We start from the raw sequence: 19364 nt of genomic DNA, 5'->3' as shown, positions 1-19364 counted from the left end.
GCTCCGTTAGAATCTTCATGAGAATCACCGGATAAGAACATTGACGGAAAAGGACTGGAGAGACTTCACAAGAATAAAAGGATACTTGATTAAGAAATCTGGGTCCTTGAAGAGAAAGGGAGGGTGGGCGTGAAAACAAAGGAAATTTAGGACGGATGAAGCAAACACCGTTGAGAAGAACTGATAATTAATCTTGCGTATGTTGAAAAGATCGGAACCACTTGAAGAGAGACACACGAGTTGAAAAGGATTGACATGATAATCTCAATTATCAAGAAGGATTGGTAATCACATCGGAGTATGAGCACACCGGTCTGGAAAGGTATGGAATCAACTCTTGACTTCGAAGCAACTCGAATACCACAACACAAAACAAAACAAAGTTTTGGCTTGCAGAATAAGCCAGAACAAACATATGATAGAGATTTCGTCCGAAGTTTTCGTGGTGGTGCCTACACGGGCTCGATCGTACAACACCGTCATGTACAAGGCAGTGCACATGACATATGAAGCGTCCCCGAGTCGGCATAGCCAAGGACTCTTTAAGACACAATGAGACCACTGTAAAACCAACCGTGAATAGGCGGACCACTAGACGTTGAACCCCAATTTCATATCATACATCTGTCGGAAAGATATCCTAAGAGCTACTTGAATTCCCACTTATAAACTCCCGAAATTTTTCCAGTTATGCAATCAGTTGTTGGGGATACAGGGGAAGCATAATATCTCACCCAAAACTAACAAATCCTACATCCAGCTGTATCCATCCTTCAACACATAACCAAGAAACCTTCGGAAATCGACTACCTCAACCTTCGAAAAGCATCCGTTATACGAGTTATGGCAATACTCCCGAACTCCCGCCCCAGTACTGGGTGGCGTCGAGGTTATCTCACCAACAACTGCATAAAAGAGATTTTCGATGTCGGCGAACCTAAACTCAGGTATTCCAGAACTGCAATGATAAAATTGTGACGACAACACCTTGGAGCTCAACTCCCCGGGACACCGCCACAACCCCTAAATGACAGGAGGCACCAAGAACAATGTTCTCGTCACAAAACCATCGGAATGATTCTAAGATACCCGCGTGATCCTAAAAAAATTTAGTGAAATTTGAGAAGAGAAGAGTCAAAACCTCTACGTCAGGATGCCTCACCAGAGCGACGAAGGGACTGAGGAGTAAAAAGAATTCCTAACTCTCCGATATATAATTCCTAAATGACTCAAAACATTTTTCTAGACTCAACAACGGCCGCTAATACGATCAAGCAATGGGGGCTCCTAAGGTCGGGGAAGGCTCTGATTACCAACTTGTAACGCCCTCGATGCGGCTATATCTCCCACGTGTCGAAGCATGACTTAGAGGCATAACCGCATTGAAAGCAATGTCGCAAGTGAGGTAATATTCACACAACCCATGTAATACATAAGGAAAAAAATACATAGTTGGCTTACAATCGCCACTTCACACAATACATGAATAAAGCATTATATCATCCAAGTGCAATCAAGGTCCGACTACGGAACCAAAATAAAAGAAGAACCCCAAGTGCGACAAGGTCCCCGATCAACCCCAACTGGGCTCCACTACTGATCAACTAGAATGAAACAACACAAAGGACAAGATCTTCAAAGAGCTCCTCCTTGAGCTTGGTTGCATCATCTGCACGGTAACCTCGGAACCTGCAAGCTGGTTTTGGAAGTATCTGTGAGTCACGGGGACTCAGCAATCTCACACCCTCGCGATCAAGACTATTTAAGCTTATGGGTAAGGTAAAGGTATGAGGTGGAGCTGCAGCAGCGACTAGCATATTTGGTGGCTAACATACGCAAATGAGAGCGAGAAGAGAAGGCAAAAGCATGGTCGAGAATCTATGATCAAGAAGTGATCCTAGGGCAACCTATGTAACGCCCCGAGACCATTGCGCCACGTGTCTTCCCGTTATTCACTGTTGTTGCCATGTCATTTTCTTGCGTGTTGCATCTTATCATGTCATCATGTGCATTGCATCATCATGTTTTTAAAACTTGCATTCGTCCCGGTCTCCTCGTTCCATCCGTTGTCCGTTCCGAGCCCAGACACACTTGCACGCGCCCAAGGCACGTCCGAAATATTATTTTCTAATTGGCCGGAAAATGTTCTCGGAATAGGATGAGAGTTGGCGTGTGGTCTTATTATAGTGTAGATAGACCGCCTTCCAAGTTTCATCGCATTCGGAGTTCGTTTGATGCCCCAACAATTAACAATAGCGACAATATAGTCGGTCTAACGTCGGACGTTTTCGGTCTCCGAAAACAGTCACCGGGCCTCTCTCTCTCTCTTTTCTTCTCTCAGCTCGAGCCCTTCTGCACCGCCCACTACCTACCGACAGGTCCAACCTAACCTCTCTCGTCAGCCCGCGGCCCTCCTCGCGCGCGCGTCCGAAAATTGTCGCGGACCCGACCCGAGCTGTCGCCACCGTTGTGTCCGGAGCATCCCCAAACGTCTACAAAACGTCAATGTTTTCTAATTTGGACTTCCTAGCTATTTTATTCGCGATCATTCGATTGCGATCGGAGGGATCCGATAGCCCCAACTTAATCCACCTGCCATATAAATACACAAGGTCCAACCCTAAAAATCAGGTACCTTGTCCCATCCTACCTAGCTCCGCCGCCACTCCCTCGGGATCCTCTCATTCCAAACTGCCCAACCATAGCGCTGCCTCCACCTACCAATCCATCGATCCACCCAACCAGAGCCCTCCCATGGCTCCCTTCGATTCCTCCTTCCTCCTGGCCGAGGAACCAGCGCCGCTCGCCGATCTCCTGCCCGATGCCTCGTCCCCGCCGACGACCAAGCCCAGCAACAGCTCCTCGCGCGCCCCTGCTCCTCGACATCCTCTGCTCCTCGACATCCTCTGCTAGCAGCCGCCTCCCCTCCTGACTCCCGTGCGGGTCTAGCACCAAAGGAGAGCAGCTCCTCGAGCCTTCGATCTAGCGGGCAGGTGCCGAGAGCCAACTCACCCCGCCCCCGTCAGCTCGCCGTACGGTCTCTGGAGACCTCGTTGCCGGCAAGCCTCGTCGGAGAACCTCCCAGGCCGGATCCCGCCGCCCTGCTCTGTTTTTCCTGGCCATCTCCTTCTCCTCCTTCCTCTAACCTCGCTCTATCTCCAGCCTTGTACAGGGACCCCCATGGCCACCGGATCTGGGTGCCCCCCGTCGTCCTGCCCGTTTTCGGCCTCCCCTACCGCTGCCTCGCCCAGATCAGGCAGATCCGGCGAGCTGTTCGCCGCTGCCGTCCGCATCAGCTGCCTGCTCATTCCTCGCTTCAGGGACGAGCCAAGCACTGCCCCGTTGACCGCCCTTTTCCTTCGCCTACGTGAACCGCGACCACGCCTGGGCCGCATCTCGCGTAAGGCCCAGCCATGCCCCTTCAACCATCCAGTCCACCAGATCCGGTCCACCTCACCACCCAAGGGGCCGAGGCCCATGGTGAGGCCAGCTGCGCGTCCAAGCCGGCCTCAAGGCCCAATGTGAGGCCCAGTCCGCCCCAGTTTCGGCCCGTAGTATTTTTTTTCCGTTGCTGCGAATTTTAGCTATTTTCCACAGGATTGTTGTTTTACAGAAAAGCCCTTGTTGATCATGCATTTAATAACTTCACAACCGTGCATCGGATCTAAATAAATTATATATGAAACTTGCTTAAAATTATGTGTAGATTAATAATATGCCACTTTCTTGCCATGTTAAAATGCTTAAAATGTTGTTTGTTTAAATTTGCTCAAATAACTTGTTAAAATGGTTTATTTCATAACTAAATAACCGTAGCTCGGTTTCTAATAAACTTTATATGTAAATGGGGTAGAAAAATTCCTAGTTTAACTTGGTTCACTTGTTTTGCATGTTTAATAACTCTAAAATTGTGTTTAGGACAGAACAGTACCAAAACCTAAATTATGCACATGGGGATTTTTCCGGAATTGTTGTTCGTTGCTTCCGGCCTTATTTAAACTTGACTAGATAGGTAGTTTTACTTTGCCTCACCCTCTTGCCATGCTAACAACATTTAATATTGTTGGGTACATAAATGAGAGAGAACTAAGTAAGTCATGTGGTGTTTTCTTCAATATGCAACACCGTTGCATATTGAGCTCCATTTAATTTGTGGGATTGCTTGTGCACTTTGCCATGCCATGCCTCATTAAACCGGACATGCATCATACTTGTTTGCGCATCATACCATGACTATGTGGTGGTTGTTTACTATGTTGTGTGCTTTTTCCGGTGTTTGCTTCTTCGGGTTGGTTCCGATAACGTTGCATTGTGAGGATTTGCTCGACTACATCCGTGTGTCTTCTTCATGGACTCGTTCTTCTTCCTTGCGGGATTTCAGGCAAGATGACCATACCCTTGAAATCACTTCTATCTTTGCTTGCTAGTTGCTCGCTCTTTTGCTATGCCTATGCTGCGATACCTGACACTTGCTTATCATGCCTCCCATATTGTTGAACCAAGCCTCTAACCCACCTTGTCCTAGCAAACCGTTGATTGGCTATGTTACCGCTTTGCTCAGCCCCTCTTATAGCGTTGTTAGTTGCAGGTGAAGATTGAAGTTTGTTCCTTGTTGGAACATGGAGATGTTGTTCCTTGTTGGAACATGTTTACTTGTTGGGATATCACAATATATCTTATTTAATTAATGCATCTATATACTTGGTAAAGGGTGGAAGGCTCGGCCTTATGCCTGGTGTTTTGTTCCACTCTTACCGCCCTAGTTTCCGTCATATCGGTGTTATGTTCCCGGATTTTGCGTTCCTTACGCGGTTGGGTAATAATGGGAACCCCTTAACAGTACGTCTTGAATAAAACTCCTCCAGCAATGCCCAACATTGGTTTTACCATTCGCAACCTACCACCTTCCCTCGGGTTCTGCAGACTCAAGGGTCATCTTTATTTTAACCCCCTCGGGCCAGTGGTCCTCTGAGTGTTGGTCCGAACTAGAGTCCTGTGCAGCGCCCCCTCGGGGAAACTCGAGGTTTGGTTTTAGTTGTACGGAGCGCTCATCTGAGTGTGCCCTGAGAATGAGATATGTGCAGCTCCTATCGGGATTTGTGGGCACATTCGGGCGGTGTTGCTGGATTTGTTTTAACTTGTCGAAGTGTCTTGTAGAACCGGGATACCGAGTCTGATCGGAACGTCTCGGGAGGAGGTCTATTCCTTCGTTGACCGTGAGAGCTTGTGATGGGCTAAGTTGGGCACCCCTGCAGGGATTTGAACTTTCGAAAGCCGTGCCCGTGGTTATGGGCAGATGGGAATTTGCTAACGTCCGGTTGTAGAAAACCTGAAGATTATCTTAATTAAAATGAATCAACCGCGTGTGTAACCGTGATGGTCTCTTTCCGGCGGGGTCCGGGAAGTGAACACGGTGTTGGAGTTATGCTTGACGTAGGTTGTTTTAGGATCACTTCTTGGTCATACCTTCTCGAACATGCTTTGCCTTTTCTTCTCGCTCTCATTTGCGTATGTTAGCCACCATATATGCTAGTCGCTTGCTGCAGCTCCACATCATACGTTTTACCCTTCCTATAAGCTTAAATAGTCTTGATCGCGAGGGTGTAAGATTGCTGAGTCCCCGTGACTCACAGATACTTCCAAAACCAGCTTGCAAGTGCCGATGAGTCCGTGCAGATGACGCAACCAAGCTCAGAAGGAGCTCGATGAAGATCTTGTCCTTTGTGTTGTTTCGTTCTAGTTGATCAGTAGTGGAGCCCAGTTAGGGTCGATCGGGGACCTTTGTCTCCTTTGGGGTTCTTCTTTTATTTTGGTTCTGTAGTCGGACCTTGATTGTATTTGGTTGATGTAATGCTTTATTCATGTAATTGTGTGAAGTGGCGATTGTAAGCCAACTATGTATCTTTTCCCTTATGTATTACATGGGTTGTGTGAAGATTACCTCACTTGCGACATTGCTTTCAATGCGGTTATGCCTCTAAGTCGTGCTTCGACACGTGGGAGATATAGCTACATCGAGGGTGTTACAACTTGGTATTAGAGCCTTCCCCGACCTTAGGAGCCCCCACTGCTTGATCGTTTTTAGCAGCCGTTGTTGAGTCTAGAAAAATGTTTTGAGTCATTTAGGAATTATATATCAGAGAGTTTAGGAATTATTTTTACTTCCCAGTCTCCTCATCGCTCTGGTAAGGCATCCTGACATAGAGTTTTGACTCTTCTCTTCTCAAATTTCACTAAAAATATTTTAGGATCACGCGGGTATCTTAGAATCGTTCCGATGGTTTTGTTACGAGAGCATTTTCTTGGTGCCTCCTGTCAGGGGTTTTGTGGCAGTGTCCCGGGGAGTTGAGCTCTGAGGTGTTGTCATCACAATTTTATCGTTGCAATTCTGGAATACCTGAGTTTAGTATGCCGACATCGAAAATCTCTTTTATGCAGTTCGTTGGTGAGATAACCTCGACGCCACCCAGTACTGGGGCGGGAGTTCGGGAGTATTGCCATAACTTGTATAACGGATGTTTTTCGAAGGTTAAGGTAGATGGTTTCTGAAGTTTTTCTCAGTTATGTGTTGAAGGATGGATACAGCTGGATGTAGGAATTGCTAGATTTGGGTGAGATATTATGCTTCCCCTGTATCCCCAACACCTGATTGCATAACCGGAAAGTTTTGGGAGTTTATAAGTGGGAATTCAAGTTGTTCTTAGGATATCTTTCTGACAGATGTATGATATGAGTTGGGGTTCGACGTCTAGTGGTTCGCCTATTCACGGTCGGTTTTACAGTGGTCTCGTTGTGTCTTAAAGAGTCCTTGGCTATGCCGACTCGGGGACACTTCGTATGTCATGTGCGCTGCCTTGTACATGACGGTGCTGTACGATCGAGCCCGTGTAGGCCCCACCACGAAAACTTCGGACGAAATCTCTATCATATACTTGTTCCGGCTTATTCTGGAAGCCAATCCTTTGTTTTTGTTTTGAGTTGTGGTATTCGAGTTGCTTCAAAGTCAAGTGTTGATTCCATACCTTTCCCCAAATGGTGTTCTCATACTCCGATGTGAATACCAATCCTTCTTGATCATCAAGATTGTTTTGCCAATCCTTTTTCACCGGCATGTTTCTCTTCAAGTGGATCCAATCATTTCAACATCAGTAAGATCAATTATCAGTTCTTCTCAACGGTGTTTGTTTCATCCGTCTCCAAGTTGCCTTTGTTTTTCCCGCCCACCCACCCTTTTTCTTCAAGGAATCCGATGTTTTAATCAAGTATCCTTTATATTCTCGTGAAGTCTCTCCATTCCTTTTCCGTCAATGTTCTTATCCGGTGATTCTCAGGAAGATTCTAACGGAGCCTCAAGTTTATAATTCTTTGTTCTTTTATCTCCCCCAGTGTGTTCAATGCAATCTTTCGATGGTGATCACATCCTTTTCCTCGTTTCAAATGCTTTTCTTATGCCGGTGCACCTCATAATCATTCACCTCTCGCTATCCTATTGTCCCGGAGTTCTCAAGATACCTCAGAAGGCTCGTCTTTTCATTCAAGATCAGTTCAACCTATTTCGAGGTCGTTATCTCATTCAAGCCATTTAATTCAATTGGTGCAACCTCTCTTTTAAATCATTTCAACGATGTTTCTTTTCAGTGGGCCCTAACCCACAGGTCTTTTCCCAGGATCTTACCTGACTCTTCTTATATTCCCGGAGCTATTCTCAAATTCTTTTCCAAGTTTGACGTAAGAATGAGTTATCATCAGTCAATTGCCTTTCTCCAAGATCTTTCAAATTCTTTTCATCATTGGTTCAACCTTTCTAATTTCCATTCCAGAGTGCCTCAACAATTCATGGTGGTGTTTCTCATCATCATTCTCAGATTTTGAAGACTGAAGAAGAATTTTCTCTCAATCTTGCTCCATTCTCTTCAAGATTCGTGGTTCTAGTTCAAGGCCATCCTCTCATAATTGTTTTCGATTGTCAGAATTCTTTTCACCCATCCGGAGTAATTCAGAGTATTTTCAGTTGGATTCTCCGGAGCCATCATCTCATAATTATTCATTCCCAGTTTTCAGTTATCATTCTCCTAATCTTACCGGTGCATCAATCAATTATCCTCTAATCAGTTCTTGATCTCTTCATTCTCAGGTAACCAAATCCCCTTAAGCTTCTTCGTTCATTTGCTAATTCTTCCCGGTGACTTCCTTATCTTTTCTTTGTTCATTTTTAATTCTTACGGTGGTTCGTTCAAGATTTCTCTTCCTCATCAATTCATTCTTGTTTTTCAATCCTTCCGGTGGTTCGTTGAAGACCTTCTCAAGTGTGCGCTATATCTATCTTAATCCTTTCAATGAGAATGAGTAGTATGTCAAATCCGTTCATTGTCATCAATTTAATTGGTGAAGGATAAGCATAATGTAATTCTTATTCTTGTTTCACCCAAGTTATTAATTCCTTATTCCGGAGTGGTTCATCATATCATATTCTCAGTTCGAGATGCTTTATCTTTTCTTTCCCAGAGTTCCAAGCTCTAATTATCACGGAGATCCATCTAAATCATTGTAAGGATTCACCTTGTATTTTCAATTTCTCTTCCTTTTTATTCTTTTGTTACCGGAGTTTCTTCATGGAGGCTATACATGAGGGTTCATCAAGGATTTATTTCCTTCTCGAAGCGTTCATCAAGATTCTTTTCTAAGGAGCTTAAGTTTCTTCATCTTGCAAATCCGGAGTGCAATTCTTTCTTCCATATTATTGGAGGTGGTATTATGTCATTTTGATAATTTGAGTTCATGTTTTAATGATTCACATGTTGTCAAGAATGAGATATTTTAAATCCATCAATCTCGTCATTGGAGTTATCCTGGGTTATATTTCACCTAAATCTTTCCCTAAGGATTGTTGATATCTATGGTGCTTATAAATGATCCAATTTCTTCATTTATTCTTTCTGGTAAGTTATACTTTCTCGTCAATTTCTTCATATCTATCCAATTTTTTTCCCGTGAGTGGCAGGTTGTCACCTCGTAATTTGAGATGTATTACATAAGACCATATCAAGCTTACTCTTTTCATTGTTGGTTTTCCAACAACTCCGTTCAACTTTTCTTCGTAGGCATGCTCTTTCAATTCTATTTGCGAGAGTTGTCATTTCTTTCTCCGATCTCTTATTGTGATGATCTATCTTCTATTCTTTCGTTCCGGAGGCATTGTGATGTTGCTCTCTGCAACCCATCTTCTTGTTTTGACAGGATCGTGTTCTTTTCATCCTTATCCTTTTAACCGGAGTGTCGTGCCCGCTTTTCGAGTTCTTTCCATCCTGTCAAGTTTTTTGCCTCCCTTCTCAACCGGAGTGCCGCCTGAAATCGTTCTTACCCATTGTGCCATTCTTTCAATAGTTCCGGAGGCAGCGTATTGTTGTTTTCATCAAGTATCCCCTCATCTTGTCAAATTCATGTTCAATTCCTTTCGTTTACAGTCGGAGTGCTCTCCAAATTATACCATTCTTAATCCTTCTCTATCTTGTTTTAACCATAGTGGTTTCAATATATATCTTGCCCTTCAACCTCAAGGTTTTTTTCGCAATGATTCTTTGTCCCTCTTTTCTAACGGAGTGTTTTCGACTTTCTTCACCTTCTTTGTATTCTTTTATCGAATTTGTTCAACCTTGCAAGGTTCTTTGGTTTCACTCGTTTGTCAGAGAAGAAACTTAGTTTTACCTCTTCTCTTTCTCTTCCGTTTTTCCCTCCGGTGCCATTCTTGATCTCGGGACGAGATCCTCTCGTAGTGGTGGAGTGTTGTAACGCCCCGAGACCATTGCGCCACATGTCTTCCCGTTATTTGCTGTTGTTGCCATGTCATTTTCTTGCGTGTTGCATCTTATCATGTCATCATGTGCATTGCATAATCATGTTTTTAAAACTTGCATTCGTCCCGGTCTCCTCGTTCCTTCCGTTGTCCGTTCCGAGCCCAGACACACTTGCACGCGCCCAAGGCATGTCCGAAATATTATTTTATAAGTGGGCAGAAAATGTTCTCGGAATGGGATGAGAGTTGGCGTGTGGTATTATTATAGTGTAGATAGACTGCCTACCAAGTTTCATCGCATTCGGAGTTCGTTTGATGCCCCAACGATTAACTATAGCGACAATATAGTCGGTCTAACGTCGGACGTTTTCGGTCTCCGAAAACAGTCGCCGGGCCTCTCTCTCTCTCTTTTCTTCTCTCAGCTCGAGCCCTTCTGCACACCCCACTACCTACCGCCAGGTCCAACCTAACCTCTCTCGCCAGCTCGCGGCCCTCCTCGCGCGCGTGTCCGAAAATTGTCCCGGACCCGACCCGAGCTGTCGCCACCGTTGTGTCCGGAGCATCCCCAAACGTCTACAAAACGTCAACGTTTTCTTATTTGGACTTCCCAGATATTTTATTCGCGATCGTTCGATTGTGATCGGAGGGATCCGATAGCCCCAACTTAATCCACCTGCCATATAAATACACAAGGTCCAACCCTAAAAATCAGGTACCTTGTCCCATCCTACCTAGCTCTGCCGCCACTCCCTCGGGGTCCTCTCATTCCAATCTGCCCAACCACAGCGCTGCCTCCACCTACCAATCCATCGATCCACCCAACCAGAGCCCTCCCATGGCTCCCTTCGATTCCTCCTTCCTCCTGGCCGAGGAACCAGCGCCACTCACCGATCTCCTGCCCGAGGCCTCGTCCCCGCCGACGACCAAGCCCAGCAGCAGCTCCTCGCACGTCCCCGCTCCTCGACATCCTCTGCTCCTCGACTTCCTCTGCTAGCAGCCGCATCCCCTCCCGACTCCCGTGCGGGTCCAACACCAAAGGAGAGCAGCTCCTCGAGCCTTCAATCCAGCGGGCAGGTGCGGAGAGCCAACTCACCCCGCCCCCGTCAGCTCGCCGTACGGTCTCTGTAGACCTCGTCGCCGGCAAGCCTCGCCGGAGAACCTCCCAGGCCGGATCCCGCCGCCCTGCTCTGTTTTTCCTGGCCATCTCCTTCTCCTCCTACCTCTAACCTCTCTCTATCTCCATCCTTGTACAGGGACCCCCATGGCCACCGGATCTGGGTGCCCCGCCATCGTCCTGCCCGTTTTCGGCCTCCCCTGCCGTTGCCTCGCCCGGATCAGGCGGATCCGGCGAGCTGTTCGCCATTGCCGTCCGCATCAGCTGCCTGCTCGTTCCTCGCTTCAGGGATGAGCCGAGCGCTGCCCGGTTGACCGCCCTTTTCCTTCGCCTACGTGAACCGCGACCACGCCTGGGCCGCATCTCGCGCAAGGCCCAGCCGCGCCCCTTCAACCATCCAGTCCACCAGATCCGGTCCACCTCAATACCCAACAGGCCGAGGCCCATGGTGAGACCAGCTGTGCGTCCAAGCCGTCCTCAAGGCCCAATGTGAGGCCCAGTCCGCCCCAGTTTCGGCCCGTAGTATTTTTTCCGTTGCTGCGAATTTTAGCTATTTTCCACAGGATTGTTGTTTTAGAGAAAAGCCCTTGTTGATTTATTCATTTAATAACTTCACAACCGTGCATCGGATCTAAATAAATTTTATATGAAACTTGCTTAAAATTATGTGTAGATTAATAATACGCCACTTTCTTGCCATGTTAAAATGCTTAAAATGTTGTTTGTTTAAATTTTCTCAAATAACTTATTAAAATGGTTTATTTCATAACTAAATAACCGTAGCTCGGTTTCTAATAAACTTTATATGTAAATGGGGTAGAAAAATGCCTAGTTTAACTTGGTTCACTTGTTTTGCATGTTTAATAACTCTAAAATTGTGTTTAGGACAGAACAGTACCAAAACCTAAATTATGCACATGGGGATTTTTCCGGAATTGTTGTTTGTTGCTTTCGTCCTCATTCAAACTTGACTAGATAGGTAGTTTTACTTTGCTTCACCCTCTTGCCATGCTAACAACATTTAATATTGTTGGGTACATAAATGAGAGAGAACTAAATAAGTCATATGGTGTTTTCTTCAATATGCAACTCCGTTGCATATTGAGCTCCATTTAATATGTAGGATTGCTTGTGCACTTTGCCATGCCATGCCTCATTAAACCGGACATGCATCATGCTTGTTTGCACATCATGACATGACTATGTGGTGGTTATTTACTATGTTGTGTGCTTTTTCCGGTGTTTGCTTCTTCAGGTTGGTTCTGATGACGTTGCATTGTGAGGATTCGTTCGACTACGTCCGTGTGTCTTCTTCATGGACTCGTTCTTCTTCCTTGCGGGATTTCAGGCAAGATGACCATACCCTCGAAATCACTTCTATCTTTGCTTGCTAGTTGCTCGCTCTTTTGCTATGCCTATGCTGCGATACCTAACACTTGCTTATCATGCCTCCCATATTGTTGAACCAAGCCTCTAACCCACCTTGTCCTAGGAAACCGTTGATTGGCTATGTTACCGCTTTGCTCAGCCCCTCTTATAGCGTTGTTAGTTGCAGGTGAAGATTGAAGTTTGTTCCTTGTTGGAAGATGGAGATGTTGTTCCTTGTTGGAACATGTTTACTTGTTGGGATATCACAATATATCTTATTTAATTAATGCATCTATATACTTGGTAAAGGGTGGAAGGCTCGGCCTTATGCCTGGTGTTTTGTTCCACTCTTGCCGCCCTAGTTTCCGTCATATCGGTGTTATGTTCCCGGATTTTGCGTTCCTTACGCGGTTGGGTAATAATGGGAACCCCTTGACAGTTCGTCTTGAATAAAACTCCTCCAGCAATGCCCAACATTGGTTTTACCATTCACAACCTACCACCTTCCCTTGGGTTCTGCAGACTCAAGGGTCATCTTTATTTTACCCCGCCCCCTCCCGGGCCAGTGCTCCTCTGAGTGTTGGTCCGAACTAGAGTCCTGTGCAGCGCCCCCTCGGGGAAACTCAAGGTTTGGTTCTAGTTGTATGGAGCGCTCATCTGAGTGTGCCCTGAGAACGAGATATGTGCAGCTCCTATCGGGATTTGTCGGCACATTCGGGCGCTGTTGCTGGATTTGTTTTAACTTGTCGAAGTGTCTTGTAGAACCGGGATACCGAGTCTGATTGGAACGTCTCGGGAGGAGGTCAATTCCTTCGTTGACCGTGAGAGCTTGTGATGGGAAAAGTTGGGACACCCCTGCAGGGATTTGAACTTTCAAAAGCCGTGCCCGCGGCTATGGGCAGATGGGAATTTGTTAACATCCGGTTGTAGAAAACCTGAAGATTATCTTAATTAAAATGAATCAACCGCGTGTGTAACCGTGATGGTCTCTTTCCGGCGGGGTCCTGGAAGTGAATACGGTGTTGGAGTTATGCTTGACGTAGGTTGTTTTAGGATCACTTCTTGGTCATACCTTCTCGAACGTGCTTTGCCTTCTCTTCTCGCTCTCATTTGCGTATGTTAGCCACCATATATGCTAGTCGCTTGCTGCAGCTCCACATCATACCTTTTACCCTTCCTATAAGCTTAAATAGTCTTGATCGCGAGGGTGTAAGATTGCTGAGGCCCCATGACTCACAGATACTTCCAAAACCAGCTTGCAGGTGCCGATGAGTCCGTGCAGATGACGCAACCAAGCTCAGAAGGAGCTCGATGAAGATCTTGTCCTTTGTGTTGTTTCGTTCTGGTTGATCAGTAGCGGAGCCCAGTTGGGGTCGATCGGGGACCTTTGTCGCATTTGTGGTTCTTCTTTTATTTTGGTTCCGTAGTCGGACCTTGATTGTATTTGGTTGATGTAATGCTTTATTCATGTAATTGTGTGAAGTGGCGATTGTAAGCCAACCATGTATCTTTTCCCTTATGTATTACATGGGTTGTGTGAAGATTACCTCACTTGCGACATTTCTTTCAATGCGGTTATGCCTCTAAGTCGTGCTTCGACACGTGGGAGATATAGCTGCATCGAGGGCGTTACAAGCTACGTCAAGCATAACTCCAACACCGTGTTCACTTCCCGAACTCCACCGAGAAGAGACCGCCATGGTTACACACGCGGTTCATGTATTTTAAATTAAGGTCAACTTCAGGTTTTCTACAACCAGACATTAACAAATTCCCATCTGCCCATAACCGCGGGCACGGCTTTTGAAAGTTCAAATCCCTGCAGGGGTGTCCCAACTTAGCCCATCACAAGCTCTCACGGTCAACGAAGGATATTCCTTCTAGCGGGAAGACCCGATCAGACTCGGAATCCCGGTTACAAGACATTTCGAGAAGGTAAAACAAGACCAGCAAAGCCACCCGAATGTGCCGACAAATCCCGATAGGAGCTGCACATATCTCGTTCTCAGGGCACACTCAGATGAGACTAGCTACGAGTAAAACCAACCCTCAAGTTTCCCCGAGGTGGCCCCGCAGGCAGCTCTGTTCGGACCAACACTCAGAGGAGCACTGGCCCGGGGGGGTTAAAATAAAGATGACCCTTGGGCAGGCCTACCCAAGGGAAAGAAAAGGCTAGGTGGCGAATGGTAAAACCAATGTTGGGCATTGCTGGAGGAGTTTTATTCAAGGCGAACTGTCAAGCCCATTATAACCCAACCGCGTAAGGAACGCAAAATCCGGGAACATAACGCCGATATGACGGAAACTAGGGCGGCAAGAGTGGAACAGAACACCAGGCATAAGGCCGAGCCTTCCACCCTTTACCAAGTATATAGATGCATTAATTAAATAAGATATATTGTGATATCCCAACAAGAAAACATGTTCCAACAAGGAACAACATCTCCATGTTCCAACAAGGAACAAACTTTAATCTTCACCTGCAACTAACAACGCTATAAGAGGGGCTGAGCAAAGCGGTAACATGGCCAAACAATGGTTTGCTAGGACAAGGTGGGTTAGAGGCTTGGTTCAACAATATGGGAGGCATGACAAGCAAGTGGTAGGTATCGCAGCATAGGCATAGCAAAAGAGCGAGCAACTAGCAAGCAAAGATAGAAGTGATTTCGAGGGTATGGTCATCTTGCCTGAGATCCCGCAAGGAAGAAGAACGAGTCCATGAGGAAGACAAACGGACGTAGACGAACAAATCCTCACAAATGCGGCATTATCAGAATCAACCCGAAGAAGCACACCGGAAAGAAGCAAACAATCATGGTAAACAACCACCACATAAACATGGCATGATGCACAACCAAGTATGATGCATGTCCGGTTTAATGAAGCATGGCATGGAAAAATGCACAAACAATCCTACAAATTAAGTGGAGCTCAACATGCAACTCCGTTGCATATTGATGAAACACCACATCAATTATTTAGTTCACTCCCGGTTATGTACTCAACAATGTTAAATATTGGTTAACATGGAAAGAGGTGAAGCATGTGTAAACTAAACATTTAGTCAAGTTTAAATGAGGCCGGAACAACAAACAACAATCCGGTAAATCCTCATATGCATTTAGCAATTTAAAGCAAACAACAGTCTTAACATTTTAAATGTTATTATCATGATGCGAAAGACATATGCAAGTTTTTAGCAATTTTTATGAAAATGTTGATAAGAGCATTAAGAAGCATTTGGTCATCATGGCGGAACAAAAAGGGGGCCATGGCAACTACAACGGAACAGGTGCCACGGCAACATTCCGGGTGATCCGACAACTCATTGAGATGTCGGTGCAAGAGAAAATGTGGATGAACGGATCATGCGAGGATGGTGGGGTGATCCCGGATACCGGGTTTTCCCATTGGTCGACGGCATGGCAACCGAGGAGGAACGTGCAATGACAACTCGGACACGGTTCAAACATGAGCATCTCAAACATCGCAAGCATTCATTTCACGGACGTCGTCTTGGGTTATACCTTCGAGGTGTGCAAACGGGACGGTTCTCGTTCGTTGCCAAGTAGAGGAAGTAGTCGTTCTCGGGACGTTTGTAGTGGAAGCAGTGGGGTACACGACAACGGTAGAGGTACTCGCGGCGGTAGTGGTACACGTTTTCGTAGAAGGACTTGACGAATCTGAGTCACTAGGGGTCGACGGTAGTCGTTCACGTTTTCGAGGAGGAAGTAGAGGTTCTCGTGATCACGGCGATGGTAGTGGTATGTGTCATCGGTAGCTGAACTTGGCGATCCAGAGAGGGTACTTGCCGGTCCCACAACACTGTAACCGTTCATGGCAAAGAACTTGATGTTCACGGGTCTTCCAAGACGGTGTGGTACTTGGCGAAGTGCACGTCGACGGTAGTCGAACTTAACGGTTTTTGTTCATGGGTCTTCGGCGTCGGTAGCCGTTCTAGGCGCCGGGTGTCGAGGTACTTGGCGTTCTTGGGATTCCGAAAAAAGGCGGTAGAGGTACTTGACGCGTCACAATGTTGTCGAACTTGACGAAAAACGGGTCTCCTCGGGGACTTGATGCATCCGAATTCTTATGGTATGTAGATGTACTCGACGTTCTGAGTCTAGGTCTTGCCGGTCTTGATGGTCCGAAATGAACAATACACAAATGACCCCGGGTGGCAGCATCAAGGAAGCGATGGTAGTGGTATGCGGCAGCAAGCAGCAGCGGGTCCTGGTGGCCGGCATCGCCGGATCTCGTGGATAGGAGGCTGGTGACGAAGCAACAGCGGCGGGCGTCGGGCCATGGACGTCTCTGCCGAAGCCAAAACCATGACAGGGCAACCGGGGATGAGGCAGAGGAGTAGTCAAGCGAAGGGGCGCTGGCTGGCGTTGGACTCGGCGGCCTGCAGGTCCCTGGCGTCCAGACCTTCGGTGCTCAACAAGGCGGCGAGGAGAAGTCTCTCCGGCGAGTTGTGGGCGGCCAATGCTCCAGGAGAGGCCACGGGCGGCTGGATTCGGCCAAAGGCGACGCCCTATAGCGCGGGGGCGAGGTGGTGGCGGCGGGAGCTTCGAGCTCGGCTGGCTATGGCCATGGAGGACGGCGGTGTTGAGGCGAGGCGACGCGCGCATAGAGGCAGGCGCGAACCATCGGGATCGGGCGCGCGGGAATCTCAAGGCGAGGAGGAGGCCATGGATTGGGCGAGAGGAGGTCGAGCAGGGAGCGAGAGAGGAGGATGGGATCGGGCAGCGCGGCGCTGGAGGGAAGGAGATGGGTTCGTGGGAGAGAGGGAGGTTGCGACGAGGCTCTCTGGTGGCGGCGCTAGGAGGAGAGCCAGGTGCGGGCTAGGGTTACCGCGCGGCGCGGCTGGGCCTTAGAGGCCGGCCCAGAAGAGAGGGGGGTGGTGAGAGGCCTAGTAGCTGGGCTTGTGGGAGAGGATGGCCTAGGTGGGCCGGTTTGGAGGGAGGCCCAAGTGGGCTGCGGCTAGCCTAAAGTTACAGTTATCTTTTCTCTAATTTTCTACAAGGAGAAAATAAAGAGAAAAGCACAGGGGAAAAGGAGAGGTGCATGAGAAATATAAAAATATCCTCATGACCCTGAATTCATGCCCTATTTAACAAAATTGGTTTCGAGATTTTTAAAGGAAGTAAAAATAATTCAAGTTTGAATTTAATTCAAACTTGAACCATTTTTAACCCTAACCAAAACAATTTCAAACGAGATGAAATTTGACAGAGAGGCTAGGTACATGGTGTTAGAATATTGGGGAAGAGATGAACATCAAAAGAGAAGGGAAAATGGAACTTGCAGAAATGGAAGAAAAGGGAGGGAAGGAGGAGTGACGGTGCAAGAACCACACATGGAGCATGCAACAAAACAACATGCATGAAAATGACAATGCACATGATGCAAAAATGAATGCAACAGACGAAACAAAACACACAACGAAACCCGGAAACCCTGGAAGGCATCTGAAACTCCGGTCTTGGGGCGTTACACGATCCCTCCATGGGCTACTATTCATCGAGCCCTCCAACGGCTACTGTTCAACCAGCCCTCCATGGGGTCCTGTTCATCCACCCCCAACCGGCTCGATCGGGGTCCTGTTCATCCAGCGACAATGACCTCTACTACCCCGGAGTCCTGTTCATCCAACCCCCAGTGGGAATTGTTCATCCAAACCCCCCAACAACGCTCACTGTTCATCTAGAGGCAGCATCGATGGGCTTCAGTTAGCACAAGTAGCGAAGGAATCACTTGGGTTTAGTTAACAACAACGGATCGATCACTCGGGTTCAGTAGCATAGCTAGTACAATCGCTAGGGTTCAGTTAGAGCGCAACGCCTCGCACACACGCGCATACGTACGAGAGCAACGCGCTTCGCTCGGCCCCCGACCACCCGCCGTAACCGGGAACTCCCCTGATATTTTCCTTGCCCTCGCTTCTATGCTGCTTTTTTCTATCAAGGACGGCCCAAAGAATGTCATGCAACTGCGTCTCCGGCCAGCCCAGGACGAAAAACCCATTTTCTGTCATGATTTTTTGTCATAGAAGTAGGAGCGCACCACATCTATGATGACACCGGGTTTTGTCAGAATTATCGTCATAGAAGTGTCACAAGCATGACAGAAAAAAATTCATTCAGCCCAAAATGTCACGGATGTGTCTTTTTATGTAGTGACACACACACACACGCACGCGCATGGTAGTTGTGTCTCTGTGCCTCGCTCACACACACTCGATACATCTTTATTTCTGTAGACCCCTCGATATGTAGACTTCTTGCACGCGCACAGCTGTAGTGACGATGACGCTGAACCCAGTGTGCCATGTTTTTACCGGCCTCATGTGATAGCGTTCACCATGTTTTCTATTAATTAACAAGTCAACCTTTTCTTCGTTAATACTTGTGAATTTGAGATCATTCGGGGTAGATATAAAATATATCACTTCAACCCAATTTTCGCAATAACCATTTAAAAAGAAACTAGCAACATGCCCATGCGTTGCACGGAACATCAAGATGCACTTGTATGAGTAGTTTATCTTGTGAGAGAAAAGGATGAACGAGGGAAGGCCTTATTTGGAAATGTGGAGAGGGGTGTGGGTATCTTTTGGGAAAATTTCGATAGTTTCCTTGCTATCTCTCAAATATAAATCGGACGACCTATATTGCAGGATGTCTGGCACACCATCATCGCTAAGGGAGTCCTGGATTAGGGGGTCTCCGGATAGCCGGACTATATCCTTTGGCCGGACTGTTGGACTATGAAGATACAAGATTGAAGACTTCGTTAAGTGTCCGGATGGGACTTTCCTTGGCGTGGAAGGCAAGCTTGACAATACGGATATGTAGATCTCCTCCCTTGTAACCGACTCTGTGTAACCCTAGCCTTCTCCGGTGTCTATATAAACCGGAGGGTTTAGTCTGTAGGACAACAAAAATCATGCCATAGGCTAGCTTCTAGGGTTTAGCCTCTAAGATCTCGTGGTAGATCAATTCTTGTAATACTCATATCATCAAGATCAATCAAGCAGGACGTAGGGTATTACCTCCATGAAGAGGGCCCGAACCTGGGTAAACATCG

This window comes from Triticum urartu, chromosome 3, assembly GCF_003073215.2.
Source record: "Triticum urartu cultivar G1812 chromosome 3, Tu2.1, whole genome shotgun sequence".
Classification (NCBI taxonomy): domain Eukaryota; kingdom Viridiplantae; phylum Streptophyta; class Magnoliopsida; order Poales; family Poaceae; genus Triticum; species Triticum urartu.
The sequence above is the reverse complement of the archived record's forward strand: the minus strand, read 5'-3'. Positions refer to the sequence as shown.